The following is a 15,421-nucleotide window of genomic DNA, read 5'->3' on the forward strand; positions in this document are numbered from 1 at the left end:
GTCAAATTGGATTAGGAAATTGTTAAAATTCTATTCGAGTTTTTTTTAAAAATTCAATTTTATCATACTCTGCCTACTCTGTTTTATTGAACTGCCTTCCGTCTGCCTTCCATCTGCTTGAATGAAGAATCAACTGCGCTAATGCACTTGCGGCGCATCGATTTCTGAAGTCACCCGAAGTTGCCTCTCGAGGAAACTTCGGGCGACTTCGGAAATCGAAGCGCGGCGAGTGCATTAGCGCAGGTGATTCTTCATTCAAGCAGACGGAAGGCACTTTTGGGAGATTGTCGCCACGCAGAAGAAGCGATTATTCGCCAGACAACTAAGTCTGCCCAAACCCTAAAACCTGAAGAACTGCTTTTTTAGTCAATGGGAGACATCCTGGGATCATTTTGGAGTTGTTTGCTGCCTTCCTGACATTCAAGTTTTTTTCGGAGAAAAAACTCGAATCTAGTTTTTAAAACTTAAATCTAATTCGAATCGAGTTTTCAGGTCGATCGAGTTTAGAAAATTACATTTTTTTTATTAAATTTGATCGAATTCCGAGTTCATGGGAGCTTAAAAACAAACGGAAAAAAAACTCCCATGAATTCGAAATTCGACCCTTGCTAAATCTGCCCCTTAAAGACCTGCATCGGGTCAGGAACACAAGGAATACCAGCAAACCCGTGCAGGACTCTACTATATGTGCCTCAAAATATGCCTTTTTGCTGGTTCACTGCACGTACTCTGTGCTACTGTTCCTTAGGGACTCCCTCACAATATCACAATATACATTGTAATATATAAATACAATGTAAAAAACAATATAAAATTCACAAGTCCCATTACATGACAGCTTAATCAGCCTTGTAGCGTCAGCTGACTTCATTCCACTTTCTGCTGATGTGTTGATGATTGCTGATGACCCCCAAAGCTTAGCTGCTTACTAGCATGTTCCTGACATCAAAAAGATGGCCTAACGACCCAGGATTTGGATCTGCTATAGACAAATTTAAAAGGCATACTGAACCTCGGTGCTTGTACAGTACATTCAATCAAATTAATTCAAATAAGTCATTGTGATTCAGACAGAACTAGAAATGTTTTTTTCCTGGCCATCATCCTCCAGTGTAGGTACTAGTAATGAATTATTATTGCACTTAGTTGCAGTTCTAGCCATTTCTGTATTTGGGAATATTTTATCTGCTTTCTATCTTGTACTAATTTACAGCATGGACTTTTGCCTAATGTTGGACTTTTGAACTTTAAATGGACTTAAGGGAACTTTTTTTCTTGATGAGGAATGTGCATACTTGGTGGTAATTGTTTCGTGATGTCACTGCAAGAGGTTTGAGGATATACCTTCCCCTAACACTTTAAAGGGAGTCTGGGATGTGGTAACATTAAAAAAGGGTCGTGAAGACCCCAAAAGTTGCCGTTTTTGTATATTTTTGGGTTTAATAAATTTATTTTCGTACAACTACAACTCACACAGTGTGCTGCTGGTCATTTGTTTTGATACAAAGTTATGGCCCTGAAGCAGACATGGGCTCTCCAGTACAGCACCTGACAACGCAATTTGGGTGTTTTTTTTTTGGAAGTTTGAGCTCTCCATAATCGTCTACAATAAATTAAACTGATGTGTGCAATCGACTGCTAATCGTGAGTAGTATCCAAAAGGGATCAACCTACCGGCTTGTAAAACTTTTATTCTAATCCTTAAAGGAGAAGGAAAGTCGTTTACCGCTTGGGGGTGCCAAATGTTAGGCACCAGAATGCTCTGGACCTGGGGTTTTCCGGATAACGGATCTTTACGTAATTTGGGTCTTCATGACTTAAGTCTACTAGAAATTCATTTAAACATTAAATAAACCCAATAGGCTGGTTTTGCTTCCAGCAAGGATTAATTAAATCTTAGTTGGGATCAAGTACAAGCTACTGTTTTAGCTACTGTTTTATTATTACAGAGAAAAAGGAAATCATTTTTAAAAAATTTTGATTATTTGGATAAAATGGAGTCTATGGGAGACAGCCGTTCTGTAATTTGGAGCTTTCTGGATATCGGGTTTCCGGATAAGGGATCCTATACCTGTACAAAGTCTAGTGACAAGCTGAATAACAAGATTTTGTGAGATAAGTGACCGAATCTCCCATTTAGTTTTGCCTTTATCAAAATAAAAAATGAGTTGCATGTGATTTTTTTTTTTTGTTTAATTGTACAATAACAGTAGAAGTCCAAAGTGCATTGCAGGGACTCACTCTGTATAAGGAGTATAGTTGCTTAAAGTGGACCTGTCACCCAGATCTGTATAATAAAAGTCCTTTTCAAATTAAACATGAAATCCAATTTCTATTTTTTATTTAAGCATTCTTAGCTGTTGTAAACTTATTTAAACATCTCAGCTGTCAATCAAATATTGTCTGCCCCTCCTCTATGCCTAGGCATAGAGGTGGGCAGACAATTACTTTCACTTTTCATTCAGCACTTCCTAGATGTCACTGCTCTCCGCACATTCCCCTGTTCTCTTCACTGTTTGTGTAGCCAGTGCATGGGGATGGACATCGGGTCCCCCATTCTGGTGCACAAACAAGATTCTGAGATGATACAAGGCTTGTCTTAATAACAGTGTCCACAACATGGCTCCTGCCTGCTTGCTATAATTATGAATTCCTAGACTAAAGGAAACAAGATTCAAATAATTTATATAGTGTAATTAAAGTTAATTTTTCTTGACTAATGGGATAAAATAGGATTTTAAATAATTTTATTGGGTGACGTGTCCGCTTTAAGACAATAGATAAGAAAGCTGCTAAATAGTTATATGTTGTAATTACACCAAGTCTTCACATTTTTGCAATTTTGTGTTAGAAGTATGTTGTAATGGTTAGATTTGTTTCTAAGCTTGGCTGTTAGTGAGCAGAAATGTTTTGTAGGAAAGTTGAGAGAGCTGAGAGTCCACATGCTGGTTAGTGGGTCCCATGATTATAATAAATATGAATTAACAGGTTCTTATCTGTTCTTGAGAAATAATTGGTCTCCAGCTGAAACATCTGCCATTTCATATTTCTTTTTTTTTTCTTTCTTTTTTTGCCAGTTAACAAATCTGCAATCGCCTCTGTTGCAGAAATGGTGATGTTCAACACTTGATGGTTTTTATTAGCTCTGAGATGTTTATGATAATAATGATCACAATAACTTCATATTTATTCTATTCCTAATTTAATTTCTTTACTGAGTTTGTCCTCACAACATCTGCAGGAAGGCTCTTCCATGTACAGTTAGGCCCATAAATCTTTGGACAGAGACAACTTTTTTCTTATTTTGGTTCTGTACACTAGCACAATGAATTTTAAATGAAACAACTCAGATGCAGTTGAACTGCAGCCTTTCAGCTTTAATTCAGTGGGTTGAACAAAAAGATTGCATAATCTTTATGTGAGGAACTAAAGCCTTTTTTTTTTTTAACACAATCACTTCATTTTAGGGGCTCAAAAGTAATTGGACAAATAAAAAAAACTGAACATAAAATGTTCATTTCTAATACTTGGTTGAAAACCCTTTGCTGGCAATGACAGCCTGAAGTCTTGAACTCATGGACATCACCATATTCTGGGTTTCCTCCTTTTTAATGCTCTGCCAGGCCTTTACTGCAGTGGCTTTCAGATGCTGTTTGTGGGCTTTTCTGTCCGAAGTTTAGTCTTCAACATGTGAAATGCAGCTCAATTGGGTTCAGATCAGGTGACTGACTTGGCCATTCAGGAATATCCCACTGTATGCTTTGGGTCTAGGCAAGGGTCACTGCAGCAAAAGGTTCTCCTCCTCTGCATTCATTCCCTTGATATATTTGACAGTCCCTGGCTTACCACCTCTCTCTCTATTCTGTACAAATTTTAATGTCTTGGAACGTTTCTGGAGTTCTTACTTATACTCTAAGCTAATCTTAGCTCTCTTCCTCATGACAGTTATTGTTCTATTAATTTCTTTCTGTGTAATAGACCTCCAAAATGCAACATTCAAGGTGAATATAATGCATATAATATTCATTATGTGGATATCATGAGAAGTCCTAGACCTTCCAAGTAACTTATTTGTATGCTTTTATACTATTCACTTGTGCTACGTCATCTCTCATAATACATAGCTTTTTAGCAAGTGAGGGAATACAGGGTTATGGGAGATATCTCATAGTACAAGTTGATCCAGGGACTAGTCCGATTGCCATTTTGGGGTCAGGAAAGAATTTTTTCCCCCTCTGAGGCAAATTGGTGAGGCTTCAGATGGGTTTTTTTGCCTCCCCCTGGATCAACTGGCAGTTAGGCAGATTAAAAAAAAAAAAAGGTTGAACTTGATGGACGTGTGTCTTTTTTCAACCTTACTTACTATGTTACTATGTTACATGAATGAAGTGAACAGGTTTCTGAAGGCCTGACCCTTTCATACAGGTCATAAATTCCATGCTTAGTATCAGGGTTATACAACATAATGCCTGCTGGCTGTAATTTAAAGGGGTTGTTCACCTTCCAACACTTTTTTCAGTTCAGTTAGTTTCAGATTGTTCACCTGACATAAAGACTTTTTCCAATTTATTTACTATTTTCTATGTGTGACCGTTTTTTTCTAATATTAAAGTGTTATTTTTCACCTTCTAAAGCAACGCTGGGGGGGTCACCGACCCTGTAAACTGTTCTAACTTGATACATTTCAGATTTTTGTCGCTGCTGAGCAGAATCCCTGAGTTTCATTAAAGGCAGCTGTTAGAATTGCTACAGTTGTTGCTAATATTCCACAGATGCTGATATCAAATCAACTAAATGTTGCAAAATTGTAACAGTTCAGAATCTGCACCTAAATTATTGAGCTGCCAGATCAAAACACCAGAGACAGGGACATTAAACTTTAAAATAATAAAAAATGGAAAGTAATTGAAAAAAGTCTTTATTTCCGGTGAGAAGGGCCAATGGCAACGTGAAGCGTTTGTCCCCAGAAAATGCACATATGTGTGGTGCCAAGGCCATTTGGCACTTGTTAGCCATTATGCAGATTTGCCAGAAACCTTACTGCAGAAAATTAATAGGTTGAAAACCTCATCCAAAGTTACACGAGCAGAATGCCAACACTGTTTCTTCTCTCCCTGTCCTTCTAGGCTCTATGGGGCAGATTTACTAAAGGGTGAAGTGGCCGTCGCTAGGGAAAATTTACCAGAAATCCAATCTGCAGGGAGAGCAGAAATTTACTAACTAGCATAGAGGAGAATTCGCTAGCGAAAGGTACCGGTAGTACATTTTGGTGCCCTATCGACTGACGAATTTTTTGCTCAGGTGAACTATTGTTACTCTGCAAATTCACTACAGTGCGAGTTTTACAGAGCGTTACCTCTTTCTCCAGAGTTTCCTTGCCAACTTAGACCTGGTGAAATGATAAAACTAAGCTACATCCTCCTCAATCTTATGTCAGTGACATCATATCCTGTATGCCGGAAAGTCATAAAAGTTCTAAAAAAACAAAAAAACGTTTTTCCATATTTTAAAGCAGGATTGTCTTTAAATGATGTAACTATTAGTTGTTAGTGGTAACAAATTTACGCCTGGCGAAGTGATGCAAAGTGTGGCGGAGCCTTCGCTGGCAAACATTCCCCCTTTAGTGAATTTTCCCCCAAGTCTTGCTCTGCTTCTCTACTTTGCTGAAACTAAATTAAATAAATATAGGTTTCCAATGTTGCGCGTATAGTCATTTTAATTGGCTTGGACCAACCAGGATTTTTTCCCATTACATGTTGCAGCTATACCTCTAGCTTTCCGAGACTGCTGCTTAAGTTGAATATCCATGTGACATTTGTCCTTATTATACATAAGTATTTTGTTATGTACAACTGGAACTTGATATTGTTATAATCATTTCTCATCAAAGAGATTTAATTATACTATAGCAACACAATTGTCCACTAGCTCAAATAGGATGACTATAAACTCTTATACTATCAATGTTACTTACCCAACCCAGTGCTTCCTAATATGACATTGGTATAGAACAGGTTTAGGCAAACTGGGGCCTATATCTGAGGAACCCTGCCAAGGTTGCTTATCCCTGGTTGCATAAGGAATGATTCTTAATTAAAGTAATCAAAAGGTGTGGAAGGAGCAGAGTAGCAATTACACAGATCATGTAGTACCTGGTACGATGGAGTACGTGCGCTTTTGAGATGATGGACTTGGGCTAAATTTAAAATCCTGTTTGCCTTTTCAGTACATTTATAGCAGTGCTGTGGCAAACAGTAAAGTGGAAGCTTGCCTAGGAAAGAATGCTGCTCCTCCACATTCTAAATAAGGGGAAGCTGTAGGAATTGCTGCACAAAGAGTGTTCTCAATGCCTTATAATGAGAGGCAATAGCACAATATCTGTTTGGTACAGGTTAAAATTGCTCTCGGTATCTCCACAGTATAGGGCTGATTTATCAAAATTCATTCTGGATCAGTTGACTTTGATTGTTCCGTTTTAGGGACTCTAATCACATTCGATTTATTTAGAATGTTTCAATCTGATTTGATGTAATAGTGGCAGATATTAACGGAAACCTTTAAAATCAATGTCTGTCCAACTACGAACCCTAAAGACTTGGGACAGCGACCAGCATTGATATTGATATCTGCCTGCTGGATGAATTCTGGTGCAGTTTAACAGGATTGTTGAACATTTGTCCTGTGCTGTAATATAATATATTTATGGAAAATATAATGTTATTAACACATCTCAGAGGAACTTGAATGCATCAATGTATCTCTATGCCTATATAATAGGCACCCGCTCGTGTCTGTTCAGCCCTCCAGCTGTTATTTGTAGGTCTACAAAAGACAATGTCTGAAATAATGTGTTACTTAAATCCCGCCTTACTGTATATAAAAGTCGACTTTAACAAAGGCCCCAGTCCCTGAACTAGCCACACAGCCCCACAGCATGATGGGACCTCCACCAAATGTGACAGTAGGTAGCGGGTGTTTTTCTTGGAATGCAGCATTCTTCTTTCGCTATGCAAATCGCTTTTTGTTATGACCAAATAACTCAGTCCAAAGCACTTTGTTCCAAAATGACTGTTGCTTGTCTAAATGAGCTTTTTCATACAACAATCGACTCTGTTTGTGGTGTGAGTTCAGAAAGGGCTTCTTTCTCATCACCCTGCCATACAGATGTTCTTTGTGCAAATTGTAGAGCGATGTACAGATACACCATGTGCAGCAAGATGTTCTTGCAGGTCTTTGGAGGTGATCTTTGGGTTGTCTGTAACCATTCTCACAATCCTCCGCATATGCCGCTCCTGTATTTTTCTTGGCCTGCCAGACCTGGGTTTTACAGCAACTGTGCCTGTGGCCTTCCATTTCCTGATTACATTCCTTACAGTTGAAACTGACAGTTTAAACCTCTGAGATAGCTTTTTGTCGCCTTCCCCTAAACCATGATACTGAACAATCTTTGTTTTCAGATCTTTTGAGAGTTGCTTTGATGATCCCATGCTGTCACTCTTCAGAGGAGAGTCAAACAGAAGCACAACTTGCAATTGGCCACCTTAAATACCTTTTCTTATGATTGGACACACCTGCCTATGAAGTTCAAGGCTTAATGAGCTAATCCAACCAATTTGGTGTTGCCAGTAATCAGTATTGAGCAGTTACATGCATTCAGATTAGCAAAATTACAAGGTTACCCACATTTTTGCACAGCCAAATTTTTCACATTTAATTTCATACAACTGAATACTGTTTCACCAAAATTCTTTGTTCAGAAAACCCCCCAATACTCAGATGTTCCTGGGAAATGAAAGACATACTACTGTTATCTTTTTTGTTGAAAGTGGAGTAAATTATTATGCAGGCTGAGAGGGGTTCCCAAACTTTTTCATATGACTGTACATAGGGTGCCTGCAGCAGCTCAGAGCTCTCTAGGCTCAACACATCATGTAAAAAAAAAGGGGGAACATCTAACTGTAAAGGGCTGAACTGATTGTATTCAATATAAATACCTAGCTATTTACATTTGATAGAAGTGTTCCTGATTTTTAAATACAATTTTAAATAATGTAAATGTAGTCATGCCTTATCCTCTCCTCCCCCATTTGTTTTTAGCAAACATGTACAAGTGCTTGCTTAAAGGGCTAGTTCACCTTCAAATTAACTTTAAAGGAGAAGGAAAGGTTAAAACTAAGTAAACCTTATCAGAAAGGTCCATCTAAATATACCAGTAAACCCCCAAAAGTAATGTTGCTCTGAGTCCCCTGTCAAAAGAAACACTGCATTTCTTTCCTTCGATTGTGTACACATGGGCTTCTGTATCAGACTTCCTGCCTTCAGCTTAAACCTCATTGCCCTGGGCAAGAGCATGCTCAGTTTGCTCCTCTCCCCCCCCCCTCCCATCTCTACTGTAATCTGAGCCCAGAGCAGGGAGAGACTCAGGCAGGAAGTGATGTCACACCACATTAATACTGCAGCTCCTATTCTAAACAAACAGAGAGTTTCTAGAGCTTTTTACTCAGGTATGGTAAATCATTCTACAGAATAAATATAACATTCTAGCTTGCACTATTGCAGCTAATCTATTGGCAATAAAATGCCTCCGTGGCTTTCCTTCTCCTTTTAAGGTGATGTAAAAATTGATATTCCAAGATCATTTGCAGTTTTTTTGTGGTTTTGTTCAGCATTCAGTTTGATATTTCAGCAACAGCAGCAGTCTTGTTGCTAGGTTCTTATTTACCCTAGCAATCGCACAGAAGTTTGATTAAGAGACTGTAACATGAATAGGAGAGGCCTGAATAGAAAGACCACAAATGAAAATTGTAGCCTCATAAAGCAATCGTTTTTGGCTGCCGGGGTCAACGATTCCTGTTTGAAAACATGCAGCAGCGGAAGGCAAATAATTAAAAAACAAATATTTAAAAAGACCAATTGAAAAGTTGCTAGAACATTCTATAACATAATTAAACTTACCACCCCTGTAACTCCCCATGACCAAGCATCCAATAGCAGCATGGCTTGCCTGCACCAGGGGGTAGACCAGCCGCATAAGAAGGACAAAGGGCCTCACTCATGCCTGGTAAAGCTCTGATTATTGGTGGGTCTGAATTACCATCTTAACAGTACACTTAAAAGAGAGACCGCTTTATAGAAGTAAATGTTATTCAGTTAGAGAGTGAATTTCATTACAGTAAATGATGGCTTCTACTGACTGGCTTAATCAGCTGCCTTCTTTGTGTTTAGTCACTTGAGCATTAGAAGCCAGGTTAATCCTAAAAGCTGAAGAATTCCCACAGGAATGGACTGGAAACGGTCTTTTTAGTGAAGCATAGTTTTTTATTTTCCAAAAAAAGTAAATCATACTGAACAGCAAAATATAAACTGGGGGCAAATAAAGACCAAACTGGACAATATTCCCTTGTGTGATTCTGAATGGACTTGCAGAGCAACCCTTCAGTCTGCACATGTGTATAGTCCTGTATACACTACAGATTGTTTCAGCATTAGCTAAATAAATAGTACATTCCATAATAATAATAAAAAAACTTTCCATAACCTGCCAAATTTTGTAAAAAGGTTGTGGTATTTAGGAGGTGTAGCTATAAAAAGGGGCATGGTCCAAAACAATGTTGCTCCGCGATACCCGTGACTAATGTTTTTGTCCCTCTATCTATTTTTCCAAATGTTGGTAGGTATGGTATAGGATTAGGGACACAAACCGAGGGTACTGCTCTTTTCCTATGTTCTGTGCTGCAAAGTGATTGTATAACTCCCCTTGCTGTCACTGCTTTTGTTGCTCCTCTATCAGATGCATGCTTAGCAGTGCTTGATCATAGTGTTACAGGGGCCCTTCTATCTCCTGTTGTTTTCCACTTCCACTCTGTTTTATAATAACAACATACCCACCAATCAAATCCCCTACCTTCTTCAATGCTGAGATACACATCCTATATAGGGTGTGGTAAGTCCATTAGAATATGGAAGAATTGCTGGGGGTGCATAAGAGGCAAGCTGAGCCTTGTGAATATAAAAAGGGGTGCAGACATGTTAATGAGACTCTACTCCAATAATACAGCTGGGGCTTCTGCCTGTTGTGTCTACCTTTAGTTCTAGCCCTGATGCATAGAGCCCCAATCAGTGTCGGACTGGCCCACCGGGATACCAGAAAAACTCCCGGTGGGGCAAGCTGTCAGTGGGCCCTCCTGCTTCTAAACATTTGGCCTATTTCATGGTCATTACCAATTTCTATGAGAACAAAGAGGATAAATAGATGGATTAATAGATTATAATATGAGGAAGAATAATAGTACTGAGCGTGGGCCCCTGGTCTAAGGTTTTTGGGTGGGCCCCTGGTGTCCCAGTCCAACACTGTGTGGGGGCCTCCAAGGTAACAGTCCCAGTGGGCTTAGGACCCCCAGTCCGACACTGGCCCCAATAAAGTAGTATAAAGTATAAATGCAATAATTTCAGTTATGTGCTTGTGTATCTGCTTCATTTAACATCTCTGAATACCAGTGGGAAAAAAACAGTCCCTCCTGACTGCTGCAACCTTGACATGTTTAATATTTGTTTGGTCAATAGTTAACTACCTAAACTGTAACGTATAATGGGGCCACTCTGCTCCTCTCCTATTTTTTTTTGCAATTATCTAGATATGGTACTTTAAAAGCTGTTTTTTAAAAACCACATTGAAAAACAGTGAAGGAAATTAGGAAAGGAAATAATTTAAGAGGAATTATTTTCTTTAAATATAATATAGAATATTTAGTATGGTTTATGTTCCATATGTTTCCTAGTGAAATTAAGTGTAAGGGTGCAGTTTATTGCATGTACTGAGCATTTCTTCTCTGCATATCTGAGTGGGTGCTCCCATATTTCTAGTCCTGAAAACACAAATTGCAGATTTGTCTGTACAGGTTTGTAAATAGGCTGCAACTGCTGGGGGAGTTTGTGCTGGTGGGACTAGATGACCAGGCCTGCAGTAGCACATTGAGTCAATATTGAGTGCAAAAAGGCCTCTGCTGTCTGCAAGTTGCATTTTAGTTACTTAATTTAGAAATCTATTCTGATTGGTTCAATGCATCAATGCTGCTTATAAACAACATATGTTTTATTCATTTTTTTTGTAGGTGTGTTGAACATTATCAGATGAAACACGTGGAGCTGCTGCTGATTTATTGATCCAAAATGTGGAGCTGCTGATGTATGTGCCTAGATTCAGCAAAGGTATGCATAGCTTTATATTCGCTTCCACTTTCATATTAATGCTAGAATTTGAATAATGGGTCTTTGTTTATTGGATCCGTATGGCCCCCTATGCAGAGTCAGACCCTAGAATTGCCTTTGAGGGAACTTTACCAGAACTTTTTTGTCTGCAACTAATATCGATCATCTGACACTTGCACTAAGTGTTCAACAGATTTAAAATGTGTGTTTTTGGCTGAATACTGAAAACTCAAGACTATTCACACAAACACAAAGCCAATATCTAGCCGTCATTTGCATATTCAATTTTAAAAACGAATAATAAGATCATGAAGAAAATGCTAGTTTTAGCTGCCAGTGCTTGAAAGTCACATGACTTTTAAGGTTTCTGTTTTGGCTCAGCTAACAAAAAACGTCTGCAGTATGAGACCTGGTTGTTGACATTTATTGCTGATAAGTGAGCCCTAAATATCCCCTTACTGTACTGATTCTCAGAAGTGCTTTATTGCTTTGGATTCTCATACAGCGACGTGGTTATTAACAAGCCTGCAAGTGCCTATTAACATTCCATTTTAGATTCTTTAGGCTCAGAGTTTTGTTTTATGGCTCAGATGCTCAGGTGATAAAGAGAGTGTTTCACTTTCTCTGTGAGAGTCTTGTGAGGCAGCCCTGTCACCCTACCTTAGAGTCCGGCAGCGGGTCGGGTACCCGCAGGTTACTCGCAAAAACCTGCAGGTTGCGGGAGGAAGTTCCGGGTATAGACGCGGTTCTGTGGGTTTGCGGGTCGGGTCGCGGGTCTTCTCAATAGCGATTTTTTTTTTTTACTCCTTTTTTCTGATCATGCCTACTTCAGATGATGTCACTTCCAGTTTACAATGACAGCACTTCCTGATTCTTGATGGTCAGTGGGTCTCGGGTCCGAGTTGCAGATAAGGTACTTGCGGGTTGGGTAGCGGGTAAGAATGCGGGTCCAGGTTGCGGGTATGGGCTGGGTACGGGTTCCAAAAAATGGACCCGCGCAGGACTCTTCCCTGCCTTGCTACTTCTATTTTCTCTGCTCTTGTTTTCATCCAGTTTGGAACAAGGAAGCCCGCAATAAGACTGAATGTCTGATACTCTTTTCAACATGAGTTTATTTAGCCAATTGCCACAAGGGTTGTTGCTTGATGTGCCAGTTTGTTTCTCTGGTAGTTGTCACTTGTTTGAATAAGTTATAGCTCTATTAGCTGTCGTTCAGTGACCTTTATTAGCTGTATCTCAAAGTGAACTCTAATAGCTGTCTTTAACGGGCTGGTTCACCTTTACATTAACTTTTAGCATGTTATAGACTGACCAATTCTAAGCAACTTTTCAAATTTTTTATTATTTTTTTATTTTTCTTCTTCACTTTTTAGCTTCCAAATAGGGGTCACTGGCCCCAATCTAAAAAACAAATGTTCTGTAAAGCTACACATTTAGAGACTTATTTATTAAAGGTTGGATTTTAGTGTTTTTTGAGGTTTTTGAAACCACAACTAAACTCACTTTCTCTAAAAACCCAGAATGTCATGGAATTCATTAAAAGATCCGATCATAAAAAGGACAAACAAAAGAAAAAAAAACAACGCTGAATAATGCACTAAAGTATCTGAATGGTCCAATAAGATCAGCATCTCTCATTGACTTCTGTAGGACCTCAACAACTTTTAATTGGCAATGTTTTTGTGGTTTTTACACTTAATAAATATCAGATTTTTAAGAAATATAGGAAAACTACACATGTATTTATGTGTAGTAAACGACCCCTTATTGTTTTTGCTACTTTTACTCATCTTTTATTTAAAGGGCATGTAAAGGCAAAAAAATAAAATCCCATTTTTACTTGCTTTAATGAAAAAAACCTATCTCCAATATACTTTAATCACCTATACTTTAATTAAAAAATGTGTACCGTTTTTATAGAAACCTGATTGTATGCAGTGAAATTCTCCCTTCATTTACTGCTGTGGATAGGAATTGTCAGATGGTCCCTAACTGCTGAGCAGGGAAACAATCATACTTATGAACAGCAGGGGGAGCCCCCGCCTTACTTCCCAGCCATGCAGAACTCAAGCAGCTTTGTTTATGACGATTCCTAAGCAGCCCAGACCCCACTGAGCATGTGCACAGTCTTAGTCTTGCAAAGATGTTTATCAAAGTTACAAGATGGTGAACCCCTGTAGCCAACTTTGAAAGCATAAATTATTTGTTTGATTAGGTGGTGCAGTAAGTTCGTGTTTATATTTAGTATACAAAATACAGCATTTCTAGCTTTATTCTGTTTTAGACTTTACATGCCCTTTAAGGTCCTCACCTATTTATATTCCAGTCACTTATTTATATTCCAGTCGTATTCAAATCAGTTCATAGCTGATAGGGTAAGGTGGACTCTAGCAACCAGATTGCTGAAATTGCAAACTGGAGAGCTGCTGAATAAAAAGCTAAATAACTCAAAAACCACAAATAATAAAAAATGAAAACCAATTGCAAATCGACTCAGAATATCTTTCTGTACATCATATGTAAAGGTAACATCATAGCTAAAAGGTTACAATCATAATAATAATCATCATAATAATAATCAAAGTGATAATCCGTGTAGTAGGAATCAAGTTACAAGAGGTTGGGACAGGAGACCTGCTGAGGATTTTCGGGGCATTACCATTGACCTAGAAGCCTCACACTATGTTAGACACATCTGTGCAAATCTGTCTTGCTGATAAGTGATATCTGTGATGACAAGAAAAGAATAAGATATTTGCATGTTTCAGTTGAGAGAGATGTGTTCCTATCTTAAATATTGGTAACTTCCACTTGCTTGTGACCTCTACACAGGAGTGTTTTGTTTGATGGCAATTCTTTCCTTTATCTTGCACAACAGATCTTCTGTCAGTCCCATTATATTGTGACCCATGCATGGGACCTGTCATCCAGAATGTTTGGTTTTCCGTAGAATGGATCTTTATGCAATTTAGAAAAATGTAATTAAAAAAATTAAACATTTAATAAACCCAGTTAGGCTTGTTTTGTCACCAAATCTAAGTTGGGATCAACTACAAGGTTCTGTTTTTCAGAGAATTATTTTTTTTTTAAAGATGATTAAAATGTAGACTATGGGAGATGGACTTCTGGATAACTGGTTTCTGGATAATGGACCCTACCGCCATACTATCTGTCAATACGACTGCATCCTACAAAATCTGCCGTCCATTTGATTCCTTCAGCTAAGGAATTTGTCTCTTCATGGGCATAACTACAGAGGAAGCAGACCCTGAGGCTGCAGGGGGGCCCTAAGAAATTCAGGGGGCCCCATGAAGCCCTTATTAATGAGCAATTTCAACATATATTGGTAAAACAGGACAACCTCTGGGTATGTTGTGGGCATTAAAATGTATTTGCTGTCGGGCCCAGTATAATCTAGTTACACCAGTGCTTCTCTGAATCTGCATGTATGTGTCCTGTTGCAGTTCTAGCAGCTCCCTTGTCTAGCTTTAGCCAGCCTGTCACTGGGGCTTTCTTCTCCCAAACATCGCTGAACTGGAAAGTTGCAGGACTTGTCTGTTCACCTCCATATATACAAAATATTTAAAAAATGTATAAAGTCATGTTTCACAGGCAGACTGGGCTGATCACCCTCCAACTAAGATTAAAATATTTGGTCAGTTTGGGATAAATCACTCGTTTTCTTGGCTTAGGGTATTCATTCACATTTGGAGCTTTGCTTCTGTACTTTCTAGTCCTGGGCTTGTTTCATTTGAGATTTTAAAGCAGTCAATTGGGCTTGGTCACAGCTGTGAGATAGTTGGCTCTTTGGCCAGTAGGCTATGAACCTGCTTTTGTACAACCATAGAGATCAAGTACAAACTGGTAGGACAAAAAACATCATAAATACAATACATACTGTATATACACAGAGCTTAAGAACCACGTGGTAAGAGTAGGGTTCAACAAGAAAAAATCTGATGGCACATAGGGCTGCAGGAAATCTTCCAATTTTTATTTCAAAGCAGAGTGCAAATGCAACGTTTTGGGGAATAAAACCCCTTTGTCAAGCAAAACCCCTTTGTCAAGCAAAGGGGTTTTATTCCCTGAAACGTTGCATTTGCACTCTGCTTTGAAATAAAAATTGGAAGATTTCCTGCAGCCCTGTGTGCCATCGGATTTTTTCTTGTTGTACCTTATTGTGAGGTGGCGGAGCCTCTACCCTTGTGCACCA

The 15,421-nt window shown here is 38.7% G+C and overlaps 1 protein-coding gene across 2 annotated transcripts in view; it reads left to right on the forward strand.

The window, feature by feature from the left end:
* mtfr1.S (mitochondrial fission regulator 1 S homeolog) overlaps positions 1 to 15,421 on the forward strand; it is a 33,509-nt gene that overhangs the window by 1,662 nt on the left and 16,426 nt on the right. Inside the window, exon 2 of one of the 2 annotated variants that reach the window (XM_018268697.2) lies at positions 11,112 to 11,208. The gene's annotated coding sequence lies outside the window, so the exon portion shown is untranslated. 2 annotated transcript variants of the gene reach the window in all.

This window comes from Xenopus laevis, chromosome 6S, assembly GCF_017654675.1.
Source record: "Xenopus laevis strain J_2021 chromosome 6S, Xenopus_laevis_v10.1, whole genome shotgun sequence".
Classification (NCBI taxonomy): Eukaryota; Metazoa; Chordata; class Amphibia; order Anura; family Pipidae; genus Xenopus; species Xenopus laevis.